The following is a 20,104-nucleotide window of genomic DNA, read 5'->3' on the forward strand; positions in this document are numbered from 1 at the left end:
TCTGTGGCCCAAGAAAGAGCGCAGTCCTTGATGAAGGCTGCTGCTTTAGGCTCCTGGAGGCCTGGCCACGCACCTGCCCACTTGGATCCTGCTTCCAGAAATGATCTACTGGGAATTAGCTCTTCAGCCCTGACTCCTGCTGAGGCCAGACCCTCCCCAGGCCCCAATCTGTTGGTGTCTCCTGGGAATCATACCTTGTGGTGGTGGTGGGGGAGTGGTTCCCAGCAGATGGGCTATGTGGAATTACAGCCAGCTCACCCACCAGCCAACACTGGCCAAGCTCACCCATCAGCCAATGTTAGCCAGGCCAGGAATTCTGCAGCGGCTCCAACACAGTTTTTGCCCTCAGGGGGCTCATGGTCTGGTGGGAGACACAGACAGGTGAATCACCAGTCTTTACGGGTGGTTTATTTGTTTGAATAGGTGGTGCAGGCATGTGGTTAGAAACTGCAAACTGCGTGGAAGGCTCTGTGCAAATCTCTTTCTTGTCCCTGTCTCCTGCTCTCCTGCCCCTCCCTGGAGAGCAGCACTGTCAGCCCGGACCACTCCTCCGGAGACGGTCTATGCATTAAAAAGCAGATCTCCTCTAGAAACAAAGCAGAACTTAAGCTGTGTCCTGCACCGCCAGCAGCCTCTGTCTGCATTTTTCACTGACCAGCATTTCTGGGAGATAATTACATAGCAGTATGTACAGATCCACCCAATGCTTTTCAACAACAGCAAACCCATAATAATAGCAAGAACTTATACTTACTCTGTGCTGGACGCTCCTCTAAGCACTTTATTTATATTAACTGATTGACTCCCCCGAATATTGGAGATGGACGCTCTGCTTATCTCCCTCCGCAGGCAGACCAGGGATGCCTATTGTGTGGTATGGCCTGAGTGACTCTCACCACCCCTCCTGATGGACACGGAGAACATTTCCGGGCAGTGAGCACTTTTATCTTTGGGCACTTGTGTGTCAGAGGATGAATGCTTGGAAGTGAAAGGCTAGGTCAAAGGGCAGGTACATTTGGAATTTACATAACTATTGTCCAATTACCCTTGAAGAGGTCACACTCCATGGGTTGCTAAGGTGGGACCTGCCCCTCCCACTGCAGTAGTCAGAGCCTGCGCTGCCTTTATCCGCCTTTGCTACCTTCGCCAATCTGATAGAAGAGAACCATTTCCTTTCATGGTTTTCCTTCAAGTTACTCTTAGGACCGAGGTTGAATGTCTTTTCACACAAATCAGAACAATCTGATGTGCTGTGTGCTCGATCGTTTCAGTCGTGTCCGACTCTTCGAGACCCCATGGACTGCAGCCTTCCAGGCTCCTCTGTCTGTGGGATTCTCCAGGCAAGGACACTGGAGGGGGAGTTGCCACGCCCTTCTCCAGGGGATCTTCCCCGGCCAGGGGTCAAACCTGCGTCTTTTATGTCTCCTGCATTGGCGGGTTCTTTACCACTAATGCCACCTGGGAAGCCCAGATTCTGGTCGAGTCAGAATTACACAGAGCGAGGTCCAGAGGGACCGGGGGCCATGAGGCTGGAGTGGTTTTTCAGTCAGCGGTGAGGGTAGAGGTGCTCCAGGAGCATTGCCAGGGTCATGTGAGCTGGCCCCTGGGCTATGGGGCAGACACAGGGAGGGTATTCTTGGTAGAGGGGAGGGTCTGAGCAAAGGCTCTAAAGAATGGGAGGCCAAGCCCGAGGAGCCCCTCTTCTCATCAATGTCACCTCTACTCCCCGAGGCCCGAATCTCCAGCCAGGCTGTTTGCTATGCTCCCACACACAGCTTGAGCTAAGCCTTGGTCCCTGGGGTCTCTGCCCAAGCATCTCCCAGGGTCCTTAGAGGGGAACCCCTGCTCAAGACCTTAGTGGGTAGCCTCCCTTGTCCCTCTCTGCCCCTGCCTTCTCTGCCCCTCCCACCCATCCCCGCCACCAGCCGAGTGAGCGTACATCCTCATTAACACGGTTCAGTGGCCAGCACTGGTAATTGATCTCCCACCAGCCCAGTATGGACAGCGGCTAATGGGGATGGATGGCGCAGGAGGTGCCTCTGAGGGACGCTCACCAGGAGGCCCCGGCGGGGCGCAGAGGCGGGCAGGAGATGGAGATGCACTGAGGAGGCCTTCGAGTCAGCTGGGCAGTCTACGGTTGCCTCTGCCTACTCCTCCGGACTGTCATCCAGCCCTCAATCTGACCCTGGGTCCGGATGAGCACACCGGTGGGCAGAGGGGCTCTGGAATTCAGCTGCCTGCTGGTGTGGAGGCAGAGGCCAGTCTCAGAGGAGGGACTGGAGTTCTGGGATGGCATCCCAGGAAGGATATGAATGCTGGGGCCCAAGTAAGGCAGGTCCCCAGTTAGTCTTGTGTGGAGGAGGGACCAAGACACCCCAAAGCCAAATCTGCCAGCCATGGATTCCATCGCCCAGTCAGTCAACAAGTATTTATTAAGTGGTTACCATGAGCCAGGCACTGGGTAGTTGCTAGGTGACCCAAATAGTCAAGATCTTCTTTATGGTCAGGGGGATGAACAGTAACTAGGAAAATACATACTTAATATGGTAATAAATGGTGATAAATGCTCAGATGAAAATAAACGGGGTTACGTGGTTGGAATGCCTGAATGGAGTGCTGCCTTAGGAAGAGACTGGGGGAGGTAACATGAGAGTTGAAACCTGAATGGTGACAAGGAAAAAGTACTCTGGGAAAGGGAATGTGCAGAGCAAAGGTCCTGAGGCCGACATGAGCTTTGGGTGTTGGAGAAAGAAGAAGGGACCAGTGTGGCTGGAGCATGGCCTGTGAGGAGGAGATGAGCTGAGAAATTGGCGGCAATAAGGTAAGGATGATCATGGTCACGGCCAGAAGCCCAGTCGCCAGGCTTGTGGGGTCATGGTGGATGGGTCCCCTTTCCAGGTGGTGTTAGCCACATGCAAAGTCAAAGAGAAAGGTCTGACCTGGGTCAGCTGGGCCAGAGTCAGGCTTGGAAAGATCCCTGTCACTCTCTGGTCATATGCCTACAGATTAGGGAGGGGCAGACTTTCGGGGTGTCAGGCCGACCTCAACCTGGCTGAGAGGAAACACAGAGGCCTTGCTAGTCATTCTGGGGGAAGGTATCCAGTCTCTGCTCTGAGTACAGCGCAATGACATCCTGCATCATCTAGCTTCTGGTTGACCTGAGATGCATTTCAAGTACCCTCCCAGCAACTAACAAATATACTGGGGCTTCCCCAGTGGTCCAGTGGCTAAGACTCTTTGCTCCCAATGCGGGAGGACTAGGTTTGATCCCTGGCCAGGAAATCCTACAGGCTGCAGCTGAGAGTTTGCATGCCACAGCTAAAGGATCCCGCATGCTGCAACAAAGATCAAAGATCTTGAATGCCACAGCTAAGACTCAGCACAGCCAAATAAATAAATATTTTAAAAAGAACCAAATATATTAATGAGCATAAACATTGAAGGGTAAAGCTTAATACAGCTCCCAGAAGGAGGTTGGAGTGAGCCTGGCAGGCAAGCAGGAGCACTCCAGAATTCTTATAGAGTTTTAGACATAAAACCCATATATGTTTTTTATGGGCAGTTTAAGTAATTTTCTTGGAAAATCTCGACTGTTCTTTTGATTTTTGCCGTATGTGCAGACTTCACTGTAGAATGTCCAAGTTACTGTTACTGTGAGGCTGAGGCGTGTTCTGACCCCACAGTGGGCAGATATCTGCAAACCAGAGGAGGGACTCTCATTTGAAAGAACCACTCAGATGAGAAGCCATTCTCTGAAGGTGTGTTCACACTCACATCACCTTGCCAGATTGTCCTCCCAGTGCACAGTGTCATTCCCCTCACTGAGGCTGGTGAGTTTGTCACATCCTTGAAGGACCTACTCAAATGTTTCTTTATCCCCTGCCTCCCCTCTACTAGAGCTCAGTGTAGTATACCTTTTTAATTACAGATTCCAGAAAATATGATATAGAAAAAGCATCTGATAAATTTAAACACTGATTTATCATTGTTTTTTAAAATCACAACTTCTTAGCAACTAGAAATAAAAGGGAATTTCTTTAACTTGTTAAAGAGCATCTACCAGTTATACTTAATGTTGAAACAATAGTAACAGGAATCTGACAAGGATACCAAGTATTGACATCATAGTGGAGTCCTATCCAATGCAATAACACAAGAAAATCAATAAGTGTAAAGATTAAAAAAGAAGAAACAAGGGCAGAGACCATCTCATTCATCTTGCTTCCAATTAAACAGATACTTAATACATGTTTGTTAAACTGAAGAAAACTCAGTATGTCCTCAAATAAATTTCTTGAAGAAGGTGGAGGCAAAACTGATCTGCGAATAGCAAGAGTCTGAGAAAATTCACCGATGCTCGAGAAGTTCCATCGTTACGTGTGTGTCAGTCACTCAGCCATGTCCGACTCTTTGCGACCCCATGGACTGCAGCCCACCAGGCTCATCTGTCCTTGGGATTCTCCAGGCAAGAATACTGGAGTGGGTTGCCATTCTCTTCTCCACGGTCCATCATCATGGTCCTGCCAAAAAGATAGACGTATGATATTTCCCTGAGATCAGAACCGAGCGAGCAAGCTCTTGCTGTGCCAGGAAGAGAGATTTCAAAAATGATTCATGTCGACCCCAAAACACGGGCAAGATACTTGAGTCAGTGGAATCTCTATAGCAAGAGGAGTAAATGGCACCTGGATTCTGCATTTAAGGCAAACAGCTGGGAAGCAGAGTCAGACTGTGTCTTCTGGCCTGTGAGAACTGTGGGATTAGAGGCATAGGCCCCAGGAAATCTCTCTGCTGTTTCTTGAGACACATAGTCAGAATACTCCACTGTTTTCTGTGGGGTTCTAGAATACTGATTTTAATTCCCACGTGCCATTCATTCCCTGCCAGGTTCAGTTCTTGATGTGTCCATATGTTCAGGAAAGGCAGCTCTGGCTCAAGGCAATTTGGTTGTTGGGTACCTACTGTCTCTGCCTGGTCACCTTCTCTTCTCCCATATTCTGGGAACAGCACCTGAGTTATCTTTTAGAGAGAAATCTCCCCCACCTTTAGTCCACGTTCTTTAAGGGGAGTAGGAACAGGACCCAGGCCTAACCCGTCAATGTGCTCTACCCTCCTTGGCTGCGGAGGGCTGGGCAAAGGACGCCTACTCCCAGGTGTTTGATAACAGAGAAGCTCCCTCTCTTTGGCATTCTGGGGCAACTGGCGACCACCTTCCTACCAATGGTCCCAGAGTGAAGCTCACACAGAGGAATGAAGTCAGGAGAGCCTGGTGACCAAACTTGAACCCTAGATCTAGTCATGTCTGATGGCAAAGCTTTCCTGCTCTTCCCAATGACATGAGCAAATAACATCTCTTTTTTATTTTCCAGTCTTTAAAACAGTTTTATTGTGGTAATATTGACTTGCAATTAAGTACATATTTAAAGTGTACAATGTGACCAATTTTAACAAGTATACACTTATGAAATCATCATCATGATCAATCAATGAATACCCCAAAATCATCATCCCTAAACTTTTCTCAGGATTATTTGGAGTTATTTTCCTCTGCCACTCTTTTTACCTCATTGATCTACTTTCCTTATTATAGATTTTACATATTCTAAAACTTCATAGTCAAGGCTATGGTTTTTCCAGTGGTCATGTATGGATGTGAGAGTTGGACTGTGAAGAAGGCTGAGCGCCAAAGAATTGATGCTTTTGAACTGTGGTGTTGGAGAAGACTCTTGAGAGTCCCTTGGACTGCAAGGAGATCCAACCAGTCCATTCTGAAGGAGATCAGCCCTGGGATTTCTTTGGAAGGAATGATGCTAAAGCTGAAACTCCAGTACTTTGGCCACCTCATGAGAAGAGTTGACTCATTGGAAAAGACTCTGATGTTGGGAGGGATTGGGGGCAGGAGGAGAAGGGGATGACAGAGGATGAGATGGCTGGATGGCATCACTGACTCGATGGATGTGAGTCTGAGTGAACTCCGGGAGTTTGTGATGGACAGGGAGGCCTGGCGTGCTGCGATTCATGGGGTTGCAGAGAGTTGGACACGACTGAGAGACTGAACTGAACTGAAAACTTCATATAAATAAAATCACTATGTACTTTTTTGGTCTGGCTTCTTTCATCTAGACTAATTATTTTGAAATTTATCCATATTGTTACGTGTATCAAAAATTTATTCACTTTATTGCTAAATAATATTTCATAGTATGGATATACTATAATTTGCTGTTCATTCACCAGTTTCCAGTTTTTTATTTGAGGGCTACCTCATATAAAGCTGCTACAAAAATTTGTATATAAGTCTGTTTTTATTGAAGTATAGTTGTTTTATAATGTTTTAGGTGTACAGCAAAGTGATTCAGTTATATATATGTACCTACATATGTATATTTTGGAGAAGGCAATGGCAACCCACTCCAGTGTTCTTGCCTGGAGAATCCCAGGGACGGGGGAGCCTCGTGGGCTGCCGTCTATGGGGTTGCACAGAGTCGGACATGACTGAAGCGACTTAGCACATATGTATATTAATATCTTCTTTTTCAGATTCTTTGCCATATAGGTTGTTACAAGATGTTGGGTATAGCTCCCTGTGCTGTCCTTGTTGCTTATCTACTTTATATATTATATGCATATCTGTTAAACCCAAATTCATCATCCATCCCCCTCCTCCTTCTCCTCTTTGGTAACTGAAGTTTGTTTTCTATGTCCCACTCACCGCCCTCTCCGCCCCACTTTCTTTTTCTAAGCTGATTTGAGTTGAGTTTCTGTCTACCTGCGACCAAACAAGTTCTGATAGACCTAGTGGAAATGAGAGTGTCTGAGTTAGAGAAGCTGAAGTTCTGAGTCATACATGCTCTCTCTCATACAGGGCCAGGGCTGGGAGGGCAGTGCAAACAGCTTCCAAATGGAGCCTGAGTCAGCACTCCCTGCCTCTTTCTTTATTCTGTGCTGACTCTTTCAAGGGGGCTGGCCGCTGAGATCCCAAGAGGCATGGAAAAACAATCTGATATCCCTTTTCTAAATCATTTTTGTAAACTCAACTTCCTGGAGGTATAATTTACAAACAATAGAATGTACCCATTTTTAGTGTATATTTCAATGAGTTTTACAAATATATTTCCCTGTGTAACCTCCACCACGATCAAGATAAAGAACATTGCCATCACCAGAAGGTGCCCCGTGGTCCTTCCTGGCTAGTCTCTGCTCACACCCTCCCCCACCTCCAGTCCAATCACTGCCTTGCAGCTTAGATTTTTTCTTACGCAATCAGTCCTCAGTATTTGCAGATCCCATGTTTGAGAACTCACCTATTTGCTAAAATTTCTTTGTAACCTTGAAATTAACTCTCACAGTGCTTTTGTGGTCATTTTGTGGACACATTAAGAGCAGTAAAAAATTTAATTCCCCAGCTGAGACTGAACAAGGCAAGGCTCTCCTTTTTGCTTCAGTTCCTATTGTAAACAAGTTTTCTCTTTGCAGTCTTTCTAGTGCTGCATTTTTTGCATTTAATCTTTTTTTTTTTTGGTCGGTGGTGGTTTTGCTGTTTAAAATGAACCCAAAGTGTAGGGCTTCCCTGGTGGTTCAGGTGGTAAAGAAGCTACCTGCAATGTAGGAGACCCAGGTTTGATCCCTGGGTCAGGAAGATTCCCCTGGAGAAGAACTGGCAACCCGCTCCAATATTCTTGCCTGGAGAATCCCATGGACAGAGGAGACTGGCAGCTACAGTCCATGGGGTCACAAAGAGTCAGACAGCACTGAGTGACTAACACACACAGAGTGTAGTGCCGAAGTGCTGTCTAACATTCCTCAGCGCGAGAAGGCTGTGATGTGCCCGGCGCAGAGAATACTCGAATTAGAACAGCTTTGCTCAGACAGGAGTTAGCGCCGCTGGCTGTGAGTTCAATGTTAATGACTCAACTACATATATATTAAAGTGTCTTTCTTTAAACAGAAACACACACACAACAAAGTTCTGTATTGATTGGCTGACACAGATGTGACCAAAGGCTTGCTGGAACCTAACCCTGTGCGTATTCCCCGAGGAGCGATGGTTCAGATTCACAAATTCAGTGTCTGCAGTGACTTTATAGGAGGATGATCCTCTGTGTATGAGATCACAGGGTAGCCGCCTGCCTTCAGAGTCTGGCTCTGCCTCTTAACATAATATTCCTGAGATGCATCAGTGTTGCCATGCCCATACGAGGCTGGGCCCTTTTACTGCTGAGTAGTATTCCATCCTGCGGACACTCACTTGTCAGTTGATGGGGCATCTGAATTGTGTCCAGTTTTTGGCAATTATCAATAAATCTGCTAGGAACTTTCATGTACGAGTGTTTGTGTGGACTTGTGTTTTTACTTGCATTCCAAGTATTTTCATAGGAGCACATAAACTTCATATTTGTCTAATCCTGACAAAAATCCTGAGAAGCAGCCTCCTTTTATACATGAGGAGATGGGAACTCAGATCTCAGTGGCCTGCCATGGGTCACACAGCTCACCTCTCCTGCCCTCATACATGCTGCCTCATCCCTGGTGGAGCGTGGAGGGTCCTTAGTCAGGGTTGGCCCCGTGCTGGAGTGGGAAGGATCTGGGCTCTGTCACTGTCTCTCCACAGGTCTTGGGTTCCTTGGTACAGAACGTACAGTGTCAGTCCCCTCCAAGGAGCCCTCGATCTCCAAGTCTGTGACCTTAACCCTGTGGGGATTCTGAACAACTGGGTGGGTCCCGAAACAGCCCTTGGGAGGCTAAGCCAGGCAGAAACCAGAAATTCAGTCTGGAGAGAGATGCCAAGGACTACGCCGACTCCATCCATGCAGTCTTTGTAGAGACAAGTGCAAAGAACACGATAAACATAAATGAACTCTTTATAGAAATTAGTCGAAGAATTCCATCCACTGACGCTAGCCCACCTTCTGGCGGAAAGGGCTTCAAACTCCGCAGACAGCCTTCGGAGCCAAAGCGGAGCTGCTGCTGACCAGGCCTCGGCCCCCCGGGCTTCCCGATGAAGTAGGTGGTCCTGACAGGTCTCGGGAGGGCTGGGCCCCGCCTCCGGGGGTCACCTGCCAGTCTTGGATCTTCTTCGGGCAACAAGGATTCACAGGAATTGACCGGTTTTGTCTCCTCTTTGGAGACTGCAGCAATAATACGTCAGTCTGTGGACTTCCGTCCTGTAAAGAATCTCTGTGTACACAGGGACCGCATCGTTGGCTCCTGATCTTGCTGAGAAGGAATGTACAGTTGTGTGGATGGTAGGATAAGATCATTGAGTAGCTTTGTAGTCAAGATTCTATGTCACATTTGTAAAGGGAAAATTAGCACTTTCGTGGTTCTTGAGGAAAAAAAAAATAGCCTTGTGGAGACATTCCTTCCCTTGGTTTCCCGTTGCCACTGTTAGAGGGAATGGTAGCATTTAGAATGTGTGCACTTACCACCGTGGAGAGATGGCAGTTACGATCGTCTGAAGCTGACGTGGGTTGTTTCTGGGGCTGATGGAGAAGCACCCACCCCTGCCGTCTCTGACGCACTTTCCATTGGGTGCAGCAGCCCAGGACCCTGTCGCATGCGTGTCCCCAGGCACGTCACTGGCACCTTTTAAGGTAAGCTCTGATGATTGAGATGGTGGTGGTAGAGAGGCTGCCTGGAACATGTTGAATTGCAGATTCAGTTTAAACTGACTAGCCATGTTTTCCAAAAGAAGAGAGGAAGCCCAGAAAGTGGAGTAAATGCTGTCCGTTTACAGGGCAGCCTGGCTTATGGGCTGTGGGACTTAGGTTGCCTGAGTTCACTCCTCTTGTTGGGGAATAACAGCTCTCTTTTCCTCTTGGGGCTTCTCCTTCAACACAAGTAGCCCAGTGGGGACTGTCCATCAGAGCCTTACCTTGGCCATAGGAGGATCATCTGCCTGTCTCTGCCAGGGCTTTGAAACCCGAGCAGAGAGAGGCCTGACACAGGGACTGAGAGGTGGCCTGAGCGGGCTCCGCGCTGCTGTGGCTTCAGGAAGCTGTCTGGCAACCTCCCAGGGCAACCCTGGAGCTTCCTGATTCTTGCAATCAGTTAGCCCTGCATACCACGCTTGCTCTTCCCTCCCCTTTGTGGGCCCATGGCTTCAGTGTGGGGTTGGATTCCCCTTGGCTTGAGGAAACCCAGGAGAGGGAATATCTGGTATTTGGGAGAAACCAGAAGAGGGAGGGGTCCCAGGCTTGGGGAGAAAAGACACAAACTTGGGTCCTGACTTGTTGCTCTCCCTCTGGGGTGCATTGTCCTTATCTCTGCAAAGGGCATCCCTGCCATCGGTTCATTCTTGGTCATTGATATGGACAGGCGCTGTCCATGGTGCTGGGGAGACAACGTGAGGAGACGACTCAGACAGACCCCTGCCCTAAGAGTGGACAGACAATGAGATGTCACATTTGGGAGAGGTGATGGACTAAGTCTCAGTGCCCTGGAGGTCACCTTGGGGCATTGTCCAGACTTCTGTGAATCTGTGGACCAGAAACTGACCTTGGCACAGGGATTTGGAAGGAAAGGACAGGAGTCAGAGCAACACCCAGGATCTCAGGACTGAGACCTTCAAGTACAGGCTCGAGGGAAGCTTTCAGAATGAAAAGTTCTGCTGAAGAGTCAGCATCACAGGGAGGGGCCTGCCGAGCCTCACAGGCTTGTACCCACCAGCGTCCAAGTTCTCATGATTGACAGCCACCAGGACAGCCTGTGGTGGAGGTTCCTCATTTGCTGCTCACAAGAAGTGTGGGAAACACAGGGAAGGCAAAAGCCCCCAGTGTCCCTGGTTGTCAGGCAAGGACTCACAGGAGGCCCCACAAGTAGCCAGGGAAACTGACCCATCAGCACATAAGGCTTTGGTGTGTCTAGGCTCAGAAGGGGAGGTAGACTCTGGGGCAGGGCTTCCCATCTGAACCCGGGAGGGCTCCAGGCATGTTTGGTAAATGCAGGTGGAATGAATGAAACTCTGTGCACGTGTCTAGGTCAAGAGGGCACTGCAAAGCCAGTCCCACGTGGCCCTGCCATCAGGATTGAGCCCAGCAGTGGTGACAGATGTCCCCCAGACTAGAGACAGAACAAGACATCATCACTGAGGCATGTGGCAAGCACCACAGGATTGCTCGGGACCGGTGCGCAGACTAGACAGGAGGTCAGGACCTCTCCCAGGAGGTCTGGGTGGGAAGGCTGAGGGGCGGTGAAAGGCTGTGGCAGCAAGGGAGCGCGTGCCCTGGGGGACCCTACTGTTTTATTCTGGGGCTAGTTCTGCCTTCTGGCCTTCGAAGGGAGCTGGGAGCTGGGGGGATGAGCTGCTGGGGGGTGGGGCAGGGCATGGGAAGCAGGAGGGGCTGGGAGTAGGGGAAACCCCGGGTTAGGGGCGAGGGGAGGGGATGGGGGCTGCAGTCCCCTGCTGGTTGCAGAGGACACCCCAAGGTTACCTTGGCCTGTGGCTCTGTGGCTCGAGCTGCTGCCAGCGATGACAACAGCGAACCAGCAGCCTCTCCGAGTTTTATTATCATTCAAATGAGGACGTGGAGAGGTATTTCATTTGATTGGTAGAATAATAGGAGCCATTTATCTACCTTCTCTCAACCTTTCATATCTGTTTCACTATTTTATGGGATCGCATACATCATGGTAAAGGCAAAAATGTATTTTTTTTCCCTCTGACTTGGGGCTGAGTGAGGGGGGGCGGCCACAGTGGGGATGGGAAGGCGGCTCTCGAGTGGCTGGCAGGAGCTGAAGGAAATGAAATCGAAAAAGACTATTATTGGTGACAGACAGTTACATCTGAAAGGGAATAAGAAACTCCCCAGTGCAGGCGGTGTGGATGAGGAGTTTTAAATGGAAGATCTAACAGCCTTCAGCTCTGGGTCCAGCAAGAAGTGTGAGGATACAGGAAAGTCCAAGGGGCAGGGGTGGGTGGGGAGCCAGGAGCGAGGCTGGCCCAGGGGGGCATGTGGCTCAGCTGTTGGAATTCTTTGTCTCTCTTCAGATATGATAAATTACATGTGTCATACAAGGATCTATTCTCCTTTTGAAAAAAATTAGAACATCCCTGGTAAAATCCACTGTCCCAGCCCCGCCCCTTTCTCCCCTTCCCCAGAGGCATCTACGAAGGATTTTTCTCCTCTTGATTTTACAAATATACCAAGATGCCTTAAAAGAGGTAGCAGTCCTCTGTGGATTTTTTTTTCCCTTTCTTAAGTGGTATCATACTGCATAAGCAGCTTCTTGTGTTTTGCACTCAATATGTTTTCAAGCTCCGTGTGAGTAGACCCACGTGGGTCTGGATCCTTCCTGGACAGGCAGGTGGTTCTCCTTTCCATGACTAGCCTGCCTTTGAGCCCTGCAGCGTCCCCTTGACGAACACTTGGGCGGTTTCCAGGTTTTCACAATTATGAAACCACACTGCAAGGCTCCTGGCACCTGGGCCAGTTTGCTGAGGCAGGTGAGCAGAGAACTCACTGGAAGGGGAGGCCCGTGCAGGTGGAGGAGACACCGATGGATCGCTGCCCAAAGGGTCCCCACTGCGGGCTCCAGCCAACTGTGCCCAGCAGCCCCCACTGCTGGCAGTCACCGCCCCTGTGACCGTGAGTGAAAGTGCACAGAGGGTCACATCCTGGGCTGGAGGTGGTGGCAGAGAGGCGAGCAGCAAAGAGCTGGGTGGACAGGGCATCAGGGTGGAAGTGGGGAGGCTGACCCCAGAGCTCCAGGCGTGACCCCACAAGATGGGAGGGGGAGTCCAGGAAGGCAAGCAAAGGGCCATCAGGCATGATCCTGGACAAGACGGTGGGGCCACAAGCAAGAGCTGGAGGGTGTGTAAGGGTGGGGATCAGAGAGTGCTGTTTGGCCGGCAGGGCCAAAGAAGACAGCTAAAGCAAAGCTGGAGTTTGTGGATGGTACCAACACAGGGTGGGTGGGGGCAGCACAGACATGGAGGGGGTCCTCCAGAGGCCCTGGCTCCCCTGTATGGACATGAGGGTCCAGGGGAGTGTAGGAGACTTAACTCGGGTCCCATGCATGGGCCAGCATTTGGGGCCCCACACTCAGGGATGTGGGAGGGGCAGTTAGAGTAATGGGAGTGATGGTCCCATGAAGACTAGGCTCTCTATCCTGGGAGAAAAACACAGATTCCAGATTGCAAAGATCACAAGAAAGAGTTTCTTAAAAAAACAACAACCGCAAAAAACAGCTTTATTGACATATAATTCACACATCATATACTTTACCGATTTAAAAGTATACCATTCCATGGTTTTTAGTATATTCACAGATACATGCGACTATCATCACAATCAATTTTCATCATCTCCAAAAGCTATTAGCTGTTGTTCTGTCACTCAGTTGTGTCTGACTCTTTGCAGCCTCATGGACTGCAGCACGCCAGGCTTCCCTGTCCCTCACCATCTCCCAGAGCGTGCTCAAACTCACGTCCATTGAATCAGTGATGTCATCCAACCATCTCATCCTCTGTCTTCCCTTTCTCCTCCTTCCTTCAATCGTGCCCAGCATCAGGGTCTTTTCCAATGAGTTGGCTCTTCTCATCAGGTGACCAAAGTATCGGAGCTTCAGCTTCAGCATCCGTTCTTCCAATGAATATTCAGGACTGATTTCCTTTAGGATGGACTGGTTGGATCTCCTTGCAGTCCAAGGGACTCTCAAGAGTCTTTTCCAACACCACAGTTTAAAACCATCTTTTCTTTGGTGCTCAGCCTTCTTTATGGTCCAACTCTCACATCCATACATGACTACTGGAAAAACCATAGCTTTGATTGTACGGACCTTTGTGAGCAAAATAATGACTTTGCTTTTTAATATGCTGTCTAGCTATTAGCTATTATCCCCTTGTCCCCCCAACCCTAGGCAACATCTAATCTACTATCCGTCTCTATAGATCTTCCTATTCTGGACATTTCACATGAATGGAACCATACACTATGTGGCTTTTTGTGTCTGACTTAATTCACTTAGCATAATGGCTCATCCATGGGATAACATGTGTCAGAACTTCATTCTTTTTATGGCTGATTAATATTTAATTGCATAGATAGAGCATATTTGGTTTACCCATTTATCAGTTGATGGACACTGGACATTCAGAGTAATGTTTGATTGCCCAGTCAAGTCGGTGTAAAATTAACTTTCACAGAGGCTTCAAGTGGCCAGCTCGCCATCTCTTAACTTTTAATTATGAGTCAGTGTGTTTCCTCTTGCAACTGACCATCACAGTAGGGCTTTAGTGCCTTGGAACTGAAACATCCTTAACTGAGGTCATCAGAACTTTCAAAGGGTTCAGAGTCCAGGAACCCTCCAGGGCCAGGAAATGTTCCCAGATGTGACCAAACAAACGGGCCCAGTATCTGGAGTCTGCAATCCTTCCACTGAAGTTGGAGGTCCTACAAAGAGCTCCTGCTCCCATGACTTAAACCTACACCACTGCTTCTTCAATTTCCCTCTCTCCCTGGGGGTCTCTCCCTCTGATTCCCACTCACTCCTTAGGGGTCCACGGCAAGTGCTCCCCCTTTTATGTCCTGGCTCCTCTGTGAATAACCTTTTTCTTTGCATCCCCTGTGCACAGCTTTGTTACAGCGGGATTTAACAAAGGTATACACGCAGAGAAGTCACGAGCCGTGGGCCAGGCCCAGCCCGATGGGTTCCTCCAGCTCCCATAGCAGCCCCTGGGCCTTGGTCACCAACTGCGGCTGGTACTCTCGCATTTCTGGTCCACTTGCCTCTAGGTGGCAGGCAGGGCAGCTTTCCCGGCCCCTGCCAGGTGCTCCTCACCAAGTGTCTGGCTGCCCTGATAGGCCTGCCCCACAAGGAAGGCCCCACCTCTGCAGTTGCCCTCACTTTTGCAGAGTGTCACACCAGAGACGGCCTTGTCTCCCCCAGGGTTGTGGCTTCACCCCTGCCAGCCTGGGTGGGTGACGCTGGATGTTTTCCCCCGTGTGGGCTGGTGATGCCAGCAATTCCCTTGTCACCGTGTCACACTCCCCACCACCCAGAGCAGCCAGCCCCCACCTGCAGGCTACAGGCTCTGCAGAGAGGGAGAGAGAAACAGAAGGAGCTAAATCTTAGCTCTTGAGCTCCCAAAGGCCCAGGTACCATCATAAACAGTAAATTCAGAATACTGTCTCTGCCCGGTGCATTTTTGGCCTTCGCCACAGATAGATGAGGTTAAAAATTCTGTCTGGCTGGGAAAGAAAGAGGATGTATAGAATGAAATGAGTGAGCTGGGCTCTGCTGAGTGGGGAGAGGAGGGAATCCCTGAGTGGGGGCAGCTGCGGAGGATCAGCCTTTTAGCGGAGTTGACTGCAGGGGCACCTGAGCCTTGTTTCCTGGCTGGGTGACACCCCCAGGTCCCCTGCACCCTGACAAGGTGTGCTGACCGTACACAGGAGGTGAGCGGTGGCCCACAGCGAGGGCCCTGAGACAGCCCAGTGAGCTTCCCAGCCCGGGAGAAACCCGGGCAGCAGCCAAGTCCCCCAGGAGGGCTCGGAGGGGCTTCCTAGTCATGACAAGGAAAGGCCACTGCCAAAACCATCTTGGCCTTTACAAGCAAGGACCAGATGGGGACACAGACACCTCATTGGCAGCCAGCACTGAAGGGAGATGACAGCCAAGAGCCAGATGTCCCCGCATATGTCTTGGGGGTGTCAGCAGGGCAGACGCTAACCTATGACCCATCTGCCACCTCCCACCTAGGTTGAGAAACCACCCACATTTGCTAGAATCTAGGGACTGGGAGATGGGGGAGGGAGAACCCCGGAACAACTGAGTATAAACCCTAATTGCTTAACTGACCCAGACTTTTTTCTGCCTCTGGGCAAGAAATGGGGGTTTGAAACAAAGAAGAATATAGATAATAGGAACATAAGGTTTCAGCTTTGGCACCCTTGGGTTAGTGGCCTGAATAGTCATACCAACAACAAACGGCTTAACTCAGGACTGGGGTCACGACAGGAGCCCATGATGAGTGAGGAGGAAGGAAGGAGGCAGGCAGGGAAGCTGGGTGAGCTGCTGGTCTGAGAGGAGAGGCCTGGAGTCTCCTGGACAGAGGGAGGCACCCTTGTGTAGGCACCGGGAGGGGTGAAGGGAAGAGGAGCAGGGAAAGGCGGTGGATCAGCTCCAGGGTCCTCGGCAAGTCTCTGAGCCCCCAGTGTGTGTGTGTTCTAGTCACTCAGTCACGTCTCACTCTTTGCGACCCCATGGACTGTAGCCACCAGGCTCATCTGTCCTTGGGATTCTCTAGGCAAGAATGCTGGAGTGGGTAGCCTTTCCCTTCTCCAGGGGATTGTCCCAAACTCAGGGATCGAACGTATGTCTCTTATGTCTTCCGCATTGGCAGGCAGATTCTCTACCACCAGCATCACCTGGGAAGCCCCTGAGGACCCAAAACAGGGTGAGCTCTGCGGATCCTGCCTGACACACATCTTTCCCCTGCATGACTCTCATTTGGGAAAACCTCATCTCCTTGGTATGGTAAGGAATCTGCCAGCAATGCAGGAGACTTGAGTTGGACCCCTAGGTTGGGGAGATCCCTGGAGAAGGAAATGGCAGTCCACTCCAGTATTCTTGCCTGGGAAATCCCATGGACAGAGGACCCTGGCAGGCTACAGTCCATAGGGTTTCAAAGAGTCAGACACGACTGAGCAACTAACACACACACACACACACACACACACACACACACACACACACACCTCTCCCAGTAGTTCAGGCAGGGCTGACCCTGGCCTCTAACTTCAGGCATGGGTATGTATGTGATCTGACATTGGTTGACAACACTATATTCTTATCAGCCAGAATATAGTTTTGGCTATATTCTGTTGGAGCTATTTGCTTTGTTAGAACTTTATTGACAAAGAGAAGCTGGCCCCAGGTGGTGAGCAGTGAATTTGCAGCTTGCAACTGCTGGGGCACCTCCATGAAGAGGTAGGTTTGTCTGAGAATGATTCCAATTTAGAGGAAAGCAGAGCTGAAAGATGAGAGAAATGGAATCTGTCTCAGTCAGCTCAGCTGCTATAACAAAATACCATAGACTGTGGCTTGAACAACAGACATTTATTTCTCACAGCACTGGAGGCTGAGAATCCACCATCAAGGTATTGACAAAGAGGAGACAGAGAGAGGGACAGCCAGCATTCTTGTGCTTCTTCTTACAAGGATTTAAGCCTATGGGATCATCTTTATGGCCTCACTTAACCTTGATTACTTCCATTAAGTCCCTATCTTTAAATACAGTGACATTAGGGTTTGGGGTTTCAAGATGTAAATTATGGGGGACACAAACATCCAGGAGAAGACTCTTGAGAGTCCCTTGGACTGCAAGGAGATCCAACCAGTCCATTCTGAAGGAGATCAGCCCTGGGATTTCTTTGGAAGAAATGATGCTAAAGCTGAAACTCCAATATTTTGGCCACCTCATGCGAAGAGTTGACTCATTGGAAAAGACTCTGATGTTGGGAGGGATTGGGGGCAGGAGGAGAAGGGGACGACAGAGGATAAGATGGCTGGATGGCATTACTGACTCGATGGACGTGAGTCTGGGTGAACTCCGGGAGTTTGTGATGGACAGGGAGGCCTGGCGTGCTGCGATTCATGGGGTCGCAAAGAGTCGGACACGACTGAGCGACTGATCTGATCTGAAACATCCAGTCCCTAACAAAGTTCTAAAAACATGGTTTGTACTACCCCTGGATTCAGCTATGCCTTCCCACTGACTTTTCAGCTACATAAGTCATTCCATTCTAGACTGGTGTGGTTTGGGTTTCTGTAACTTGCAAATGAGAGTTCTGTGACAACTGTCATATTTATTAGACACGTCTGTGCTCAGCACCTGACATATGTGGAGGAAGCATTCATTTGGTCCTAGGGAAAAGGTGAAAATATTTAACATGGGGAGGGGGAAGCAGTCAGGAGAGAAAGAGTAGACGAGGAAAGGCATGGCATGGGAGGGAAGGAAGGATTTAGAATGGCGAAGGGACAAAAGAAGTGTTATTTGGGGGGAAGTCAAGAAGAGAGAAAACAAACCAAGACTTATTGTTGGAAATGTCTGGTTCCCAGCAAACTGAGTTCTTGTTTGCTGTGTGGTATTAAGGGATGGAGACTTTGTGGATGCGAGCCCCTAGAGTGGGCTAGGGGCTGCGGGCAGGCTGGTGAGGCCACAAGGCTGGCAGGCATGCTGAGCTGGAGTGAGAGCTTCCCATGGGCTGCTTCCCCCTCCCCATGTAAACATTCTCACCTTTTCTCTGGGGACCAAATGAACACTTCTTTCACATATGTCGTGCGCTAGGCACAGACATGTCTAATAAGGATGACAGCTGTCACAGAACTCTCATTTGCAACCTTCAGAAACCCAAACTATGTTGGTCTAGAATGGAATGGCTTATGCAGCTAGAAAGTCCATGGGAAGATGGACTTTCCATCCAAGAGGGTCAGGGTGAGATGGCAGGGTGGCGGGCACTGCAAGCTGCCCTGTGCTTCACTGCAGATTGCCCCTGTTTCTGAGACATCCTTAATACATATTTTTAATAATTTTATTTACTTATTTGTGACTGCGCTGAGTCATCATTGAGGTGTGTGGGCTAATTATGACGCATGGGTTTAGCTGCCGTACTTAGCATGTGGGTCTTCCTGGACTAGGGATTGAACCTGGTGCAGGTGGGTTCTTAACCACTGGGCCACCAGAGAAGTCCCAAGACATCCTTTGAAACAAGCAGATCAGATTGGTTCCCTTTCCTGCTTCAGCTCCTCTCACCCCTCACTTCCCACCACACAGACTGAAGGGCAGACACGGCCATTCTCCATGCCTTCCCGAGCCCACTGCCCCTGCACACACCACACTGCAGCCCGCTGGGCCCCTTCACTGTGTTCTCGGGAGTCATCCCACCTCCAGCCCCTTCACCTGAAAAGCCTTCTCCACTGACTTTTGCCTCCAACGCCTTCTCCTCATTTGAGACTCAGTCCCATGTCTCCTCCTCAGAGAAGCCTTCCTGGATTGCCACCCCAGCAGCCCTGAGGCTCCACACGGGGTTCTGTGCTATAGTTCTTACCAGCACTCACTGCCATCGCGTTCCTGCCCCGTTTGTAGTGTCCGCGCCCGTGGGCTGGGGCCTCGCCTCAGCTGAGCTCACTGCTGCACCCTGTCCCAGGACAGAGCCCGGCACAGACAGGCTCTCAGTAGAGGCCATGCCCGGACAGCACCACCTTCGAGAGCTCTGTGCCAAGCACCAGGTAGAGTCTCCAGGTTACAAACCCAGATGTGTAAAGATGGTCTCAGGTTTTTAAAAACTGAACTTAATCTTAAAAAACAAAATTTTTTTTCTTTTGTATTGGAACATAGATGATTACCAATGTTGTGTTAGTTTCACATGTGCAGCAAAGTGATTCAGTTGCACATTTACATGTATATATTCTGTTTCAAATTCTTTTCCATTGAAGTTATTACAGAATATTGAACAGAGCTCCCTGTGCTATACAGTAGGTCCTTGTTATCTATTATTTTTTAAATTAATTAGTTTATTTTGGGTTGTGCTGGGCCTTTGTTGCTGCATGCGGGCTCCTTCTAGCTGCAGCGCATGGGCTTTTCATTGGGGTGACTTCTCTTACTGCAGAGCATGGGCTCTGGGGCATGTGGGCTCAGAAGTTGCGGAGCATGGGCTTAGCTGCCCCTTAGCATGTGACATCTTAGCTCCTGGATCAGGAATGGAACCTGTGTCCCCTGCACTGGCAGGCAGATTCTTAACCCCTGGACCACTAGGGAAGCTCCTCTATTTTAAATATAGTAGAATATACATGTAAAACTGAACTTCATCGTGTCTTAGTCTCCACTACAGTAAACTCAGGATAGACGTAGTCATTTCGAGGTGTTCTTGGTCCATTCTGGGTCTCCTGTGTCACTTGTCAGTCCCTCCTTTTCACCAGTGTGCTCAGTCAGTCATGTCCGACTCTTTGTGACCCCCATGGGCTGTAGCCCACCAGGCTCCTCTGCCCTTGGGCTTTTCCTGGCAAGAATATTGGAGCAGGTGGCCACTTCCTACTCCAGGAGTTTTTCCTGACCCAGGGATGAAACCTGTATGCATTTTCTTCATTGCAGACAGATTCT

Source organism: Bos indicus, chromosome 7 (genome assembly GCF_029378745.1).
Source record: "Bos indicus isolate NIAB-ARS_2022 breed Sahiwal x Tharparkar chromosome 7, NIAB-ARS_B.indTharparkar_mat_pri_1.0, whole genome shotgun sequence".
NCBI lineage: Eukaryota > Metazoa > Chordata > Mammalia > Artiodactyla > Bovidae > Bos > Bos indicus.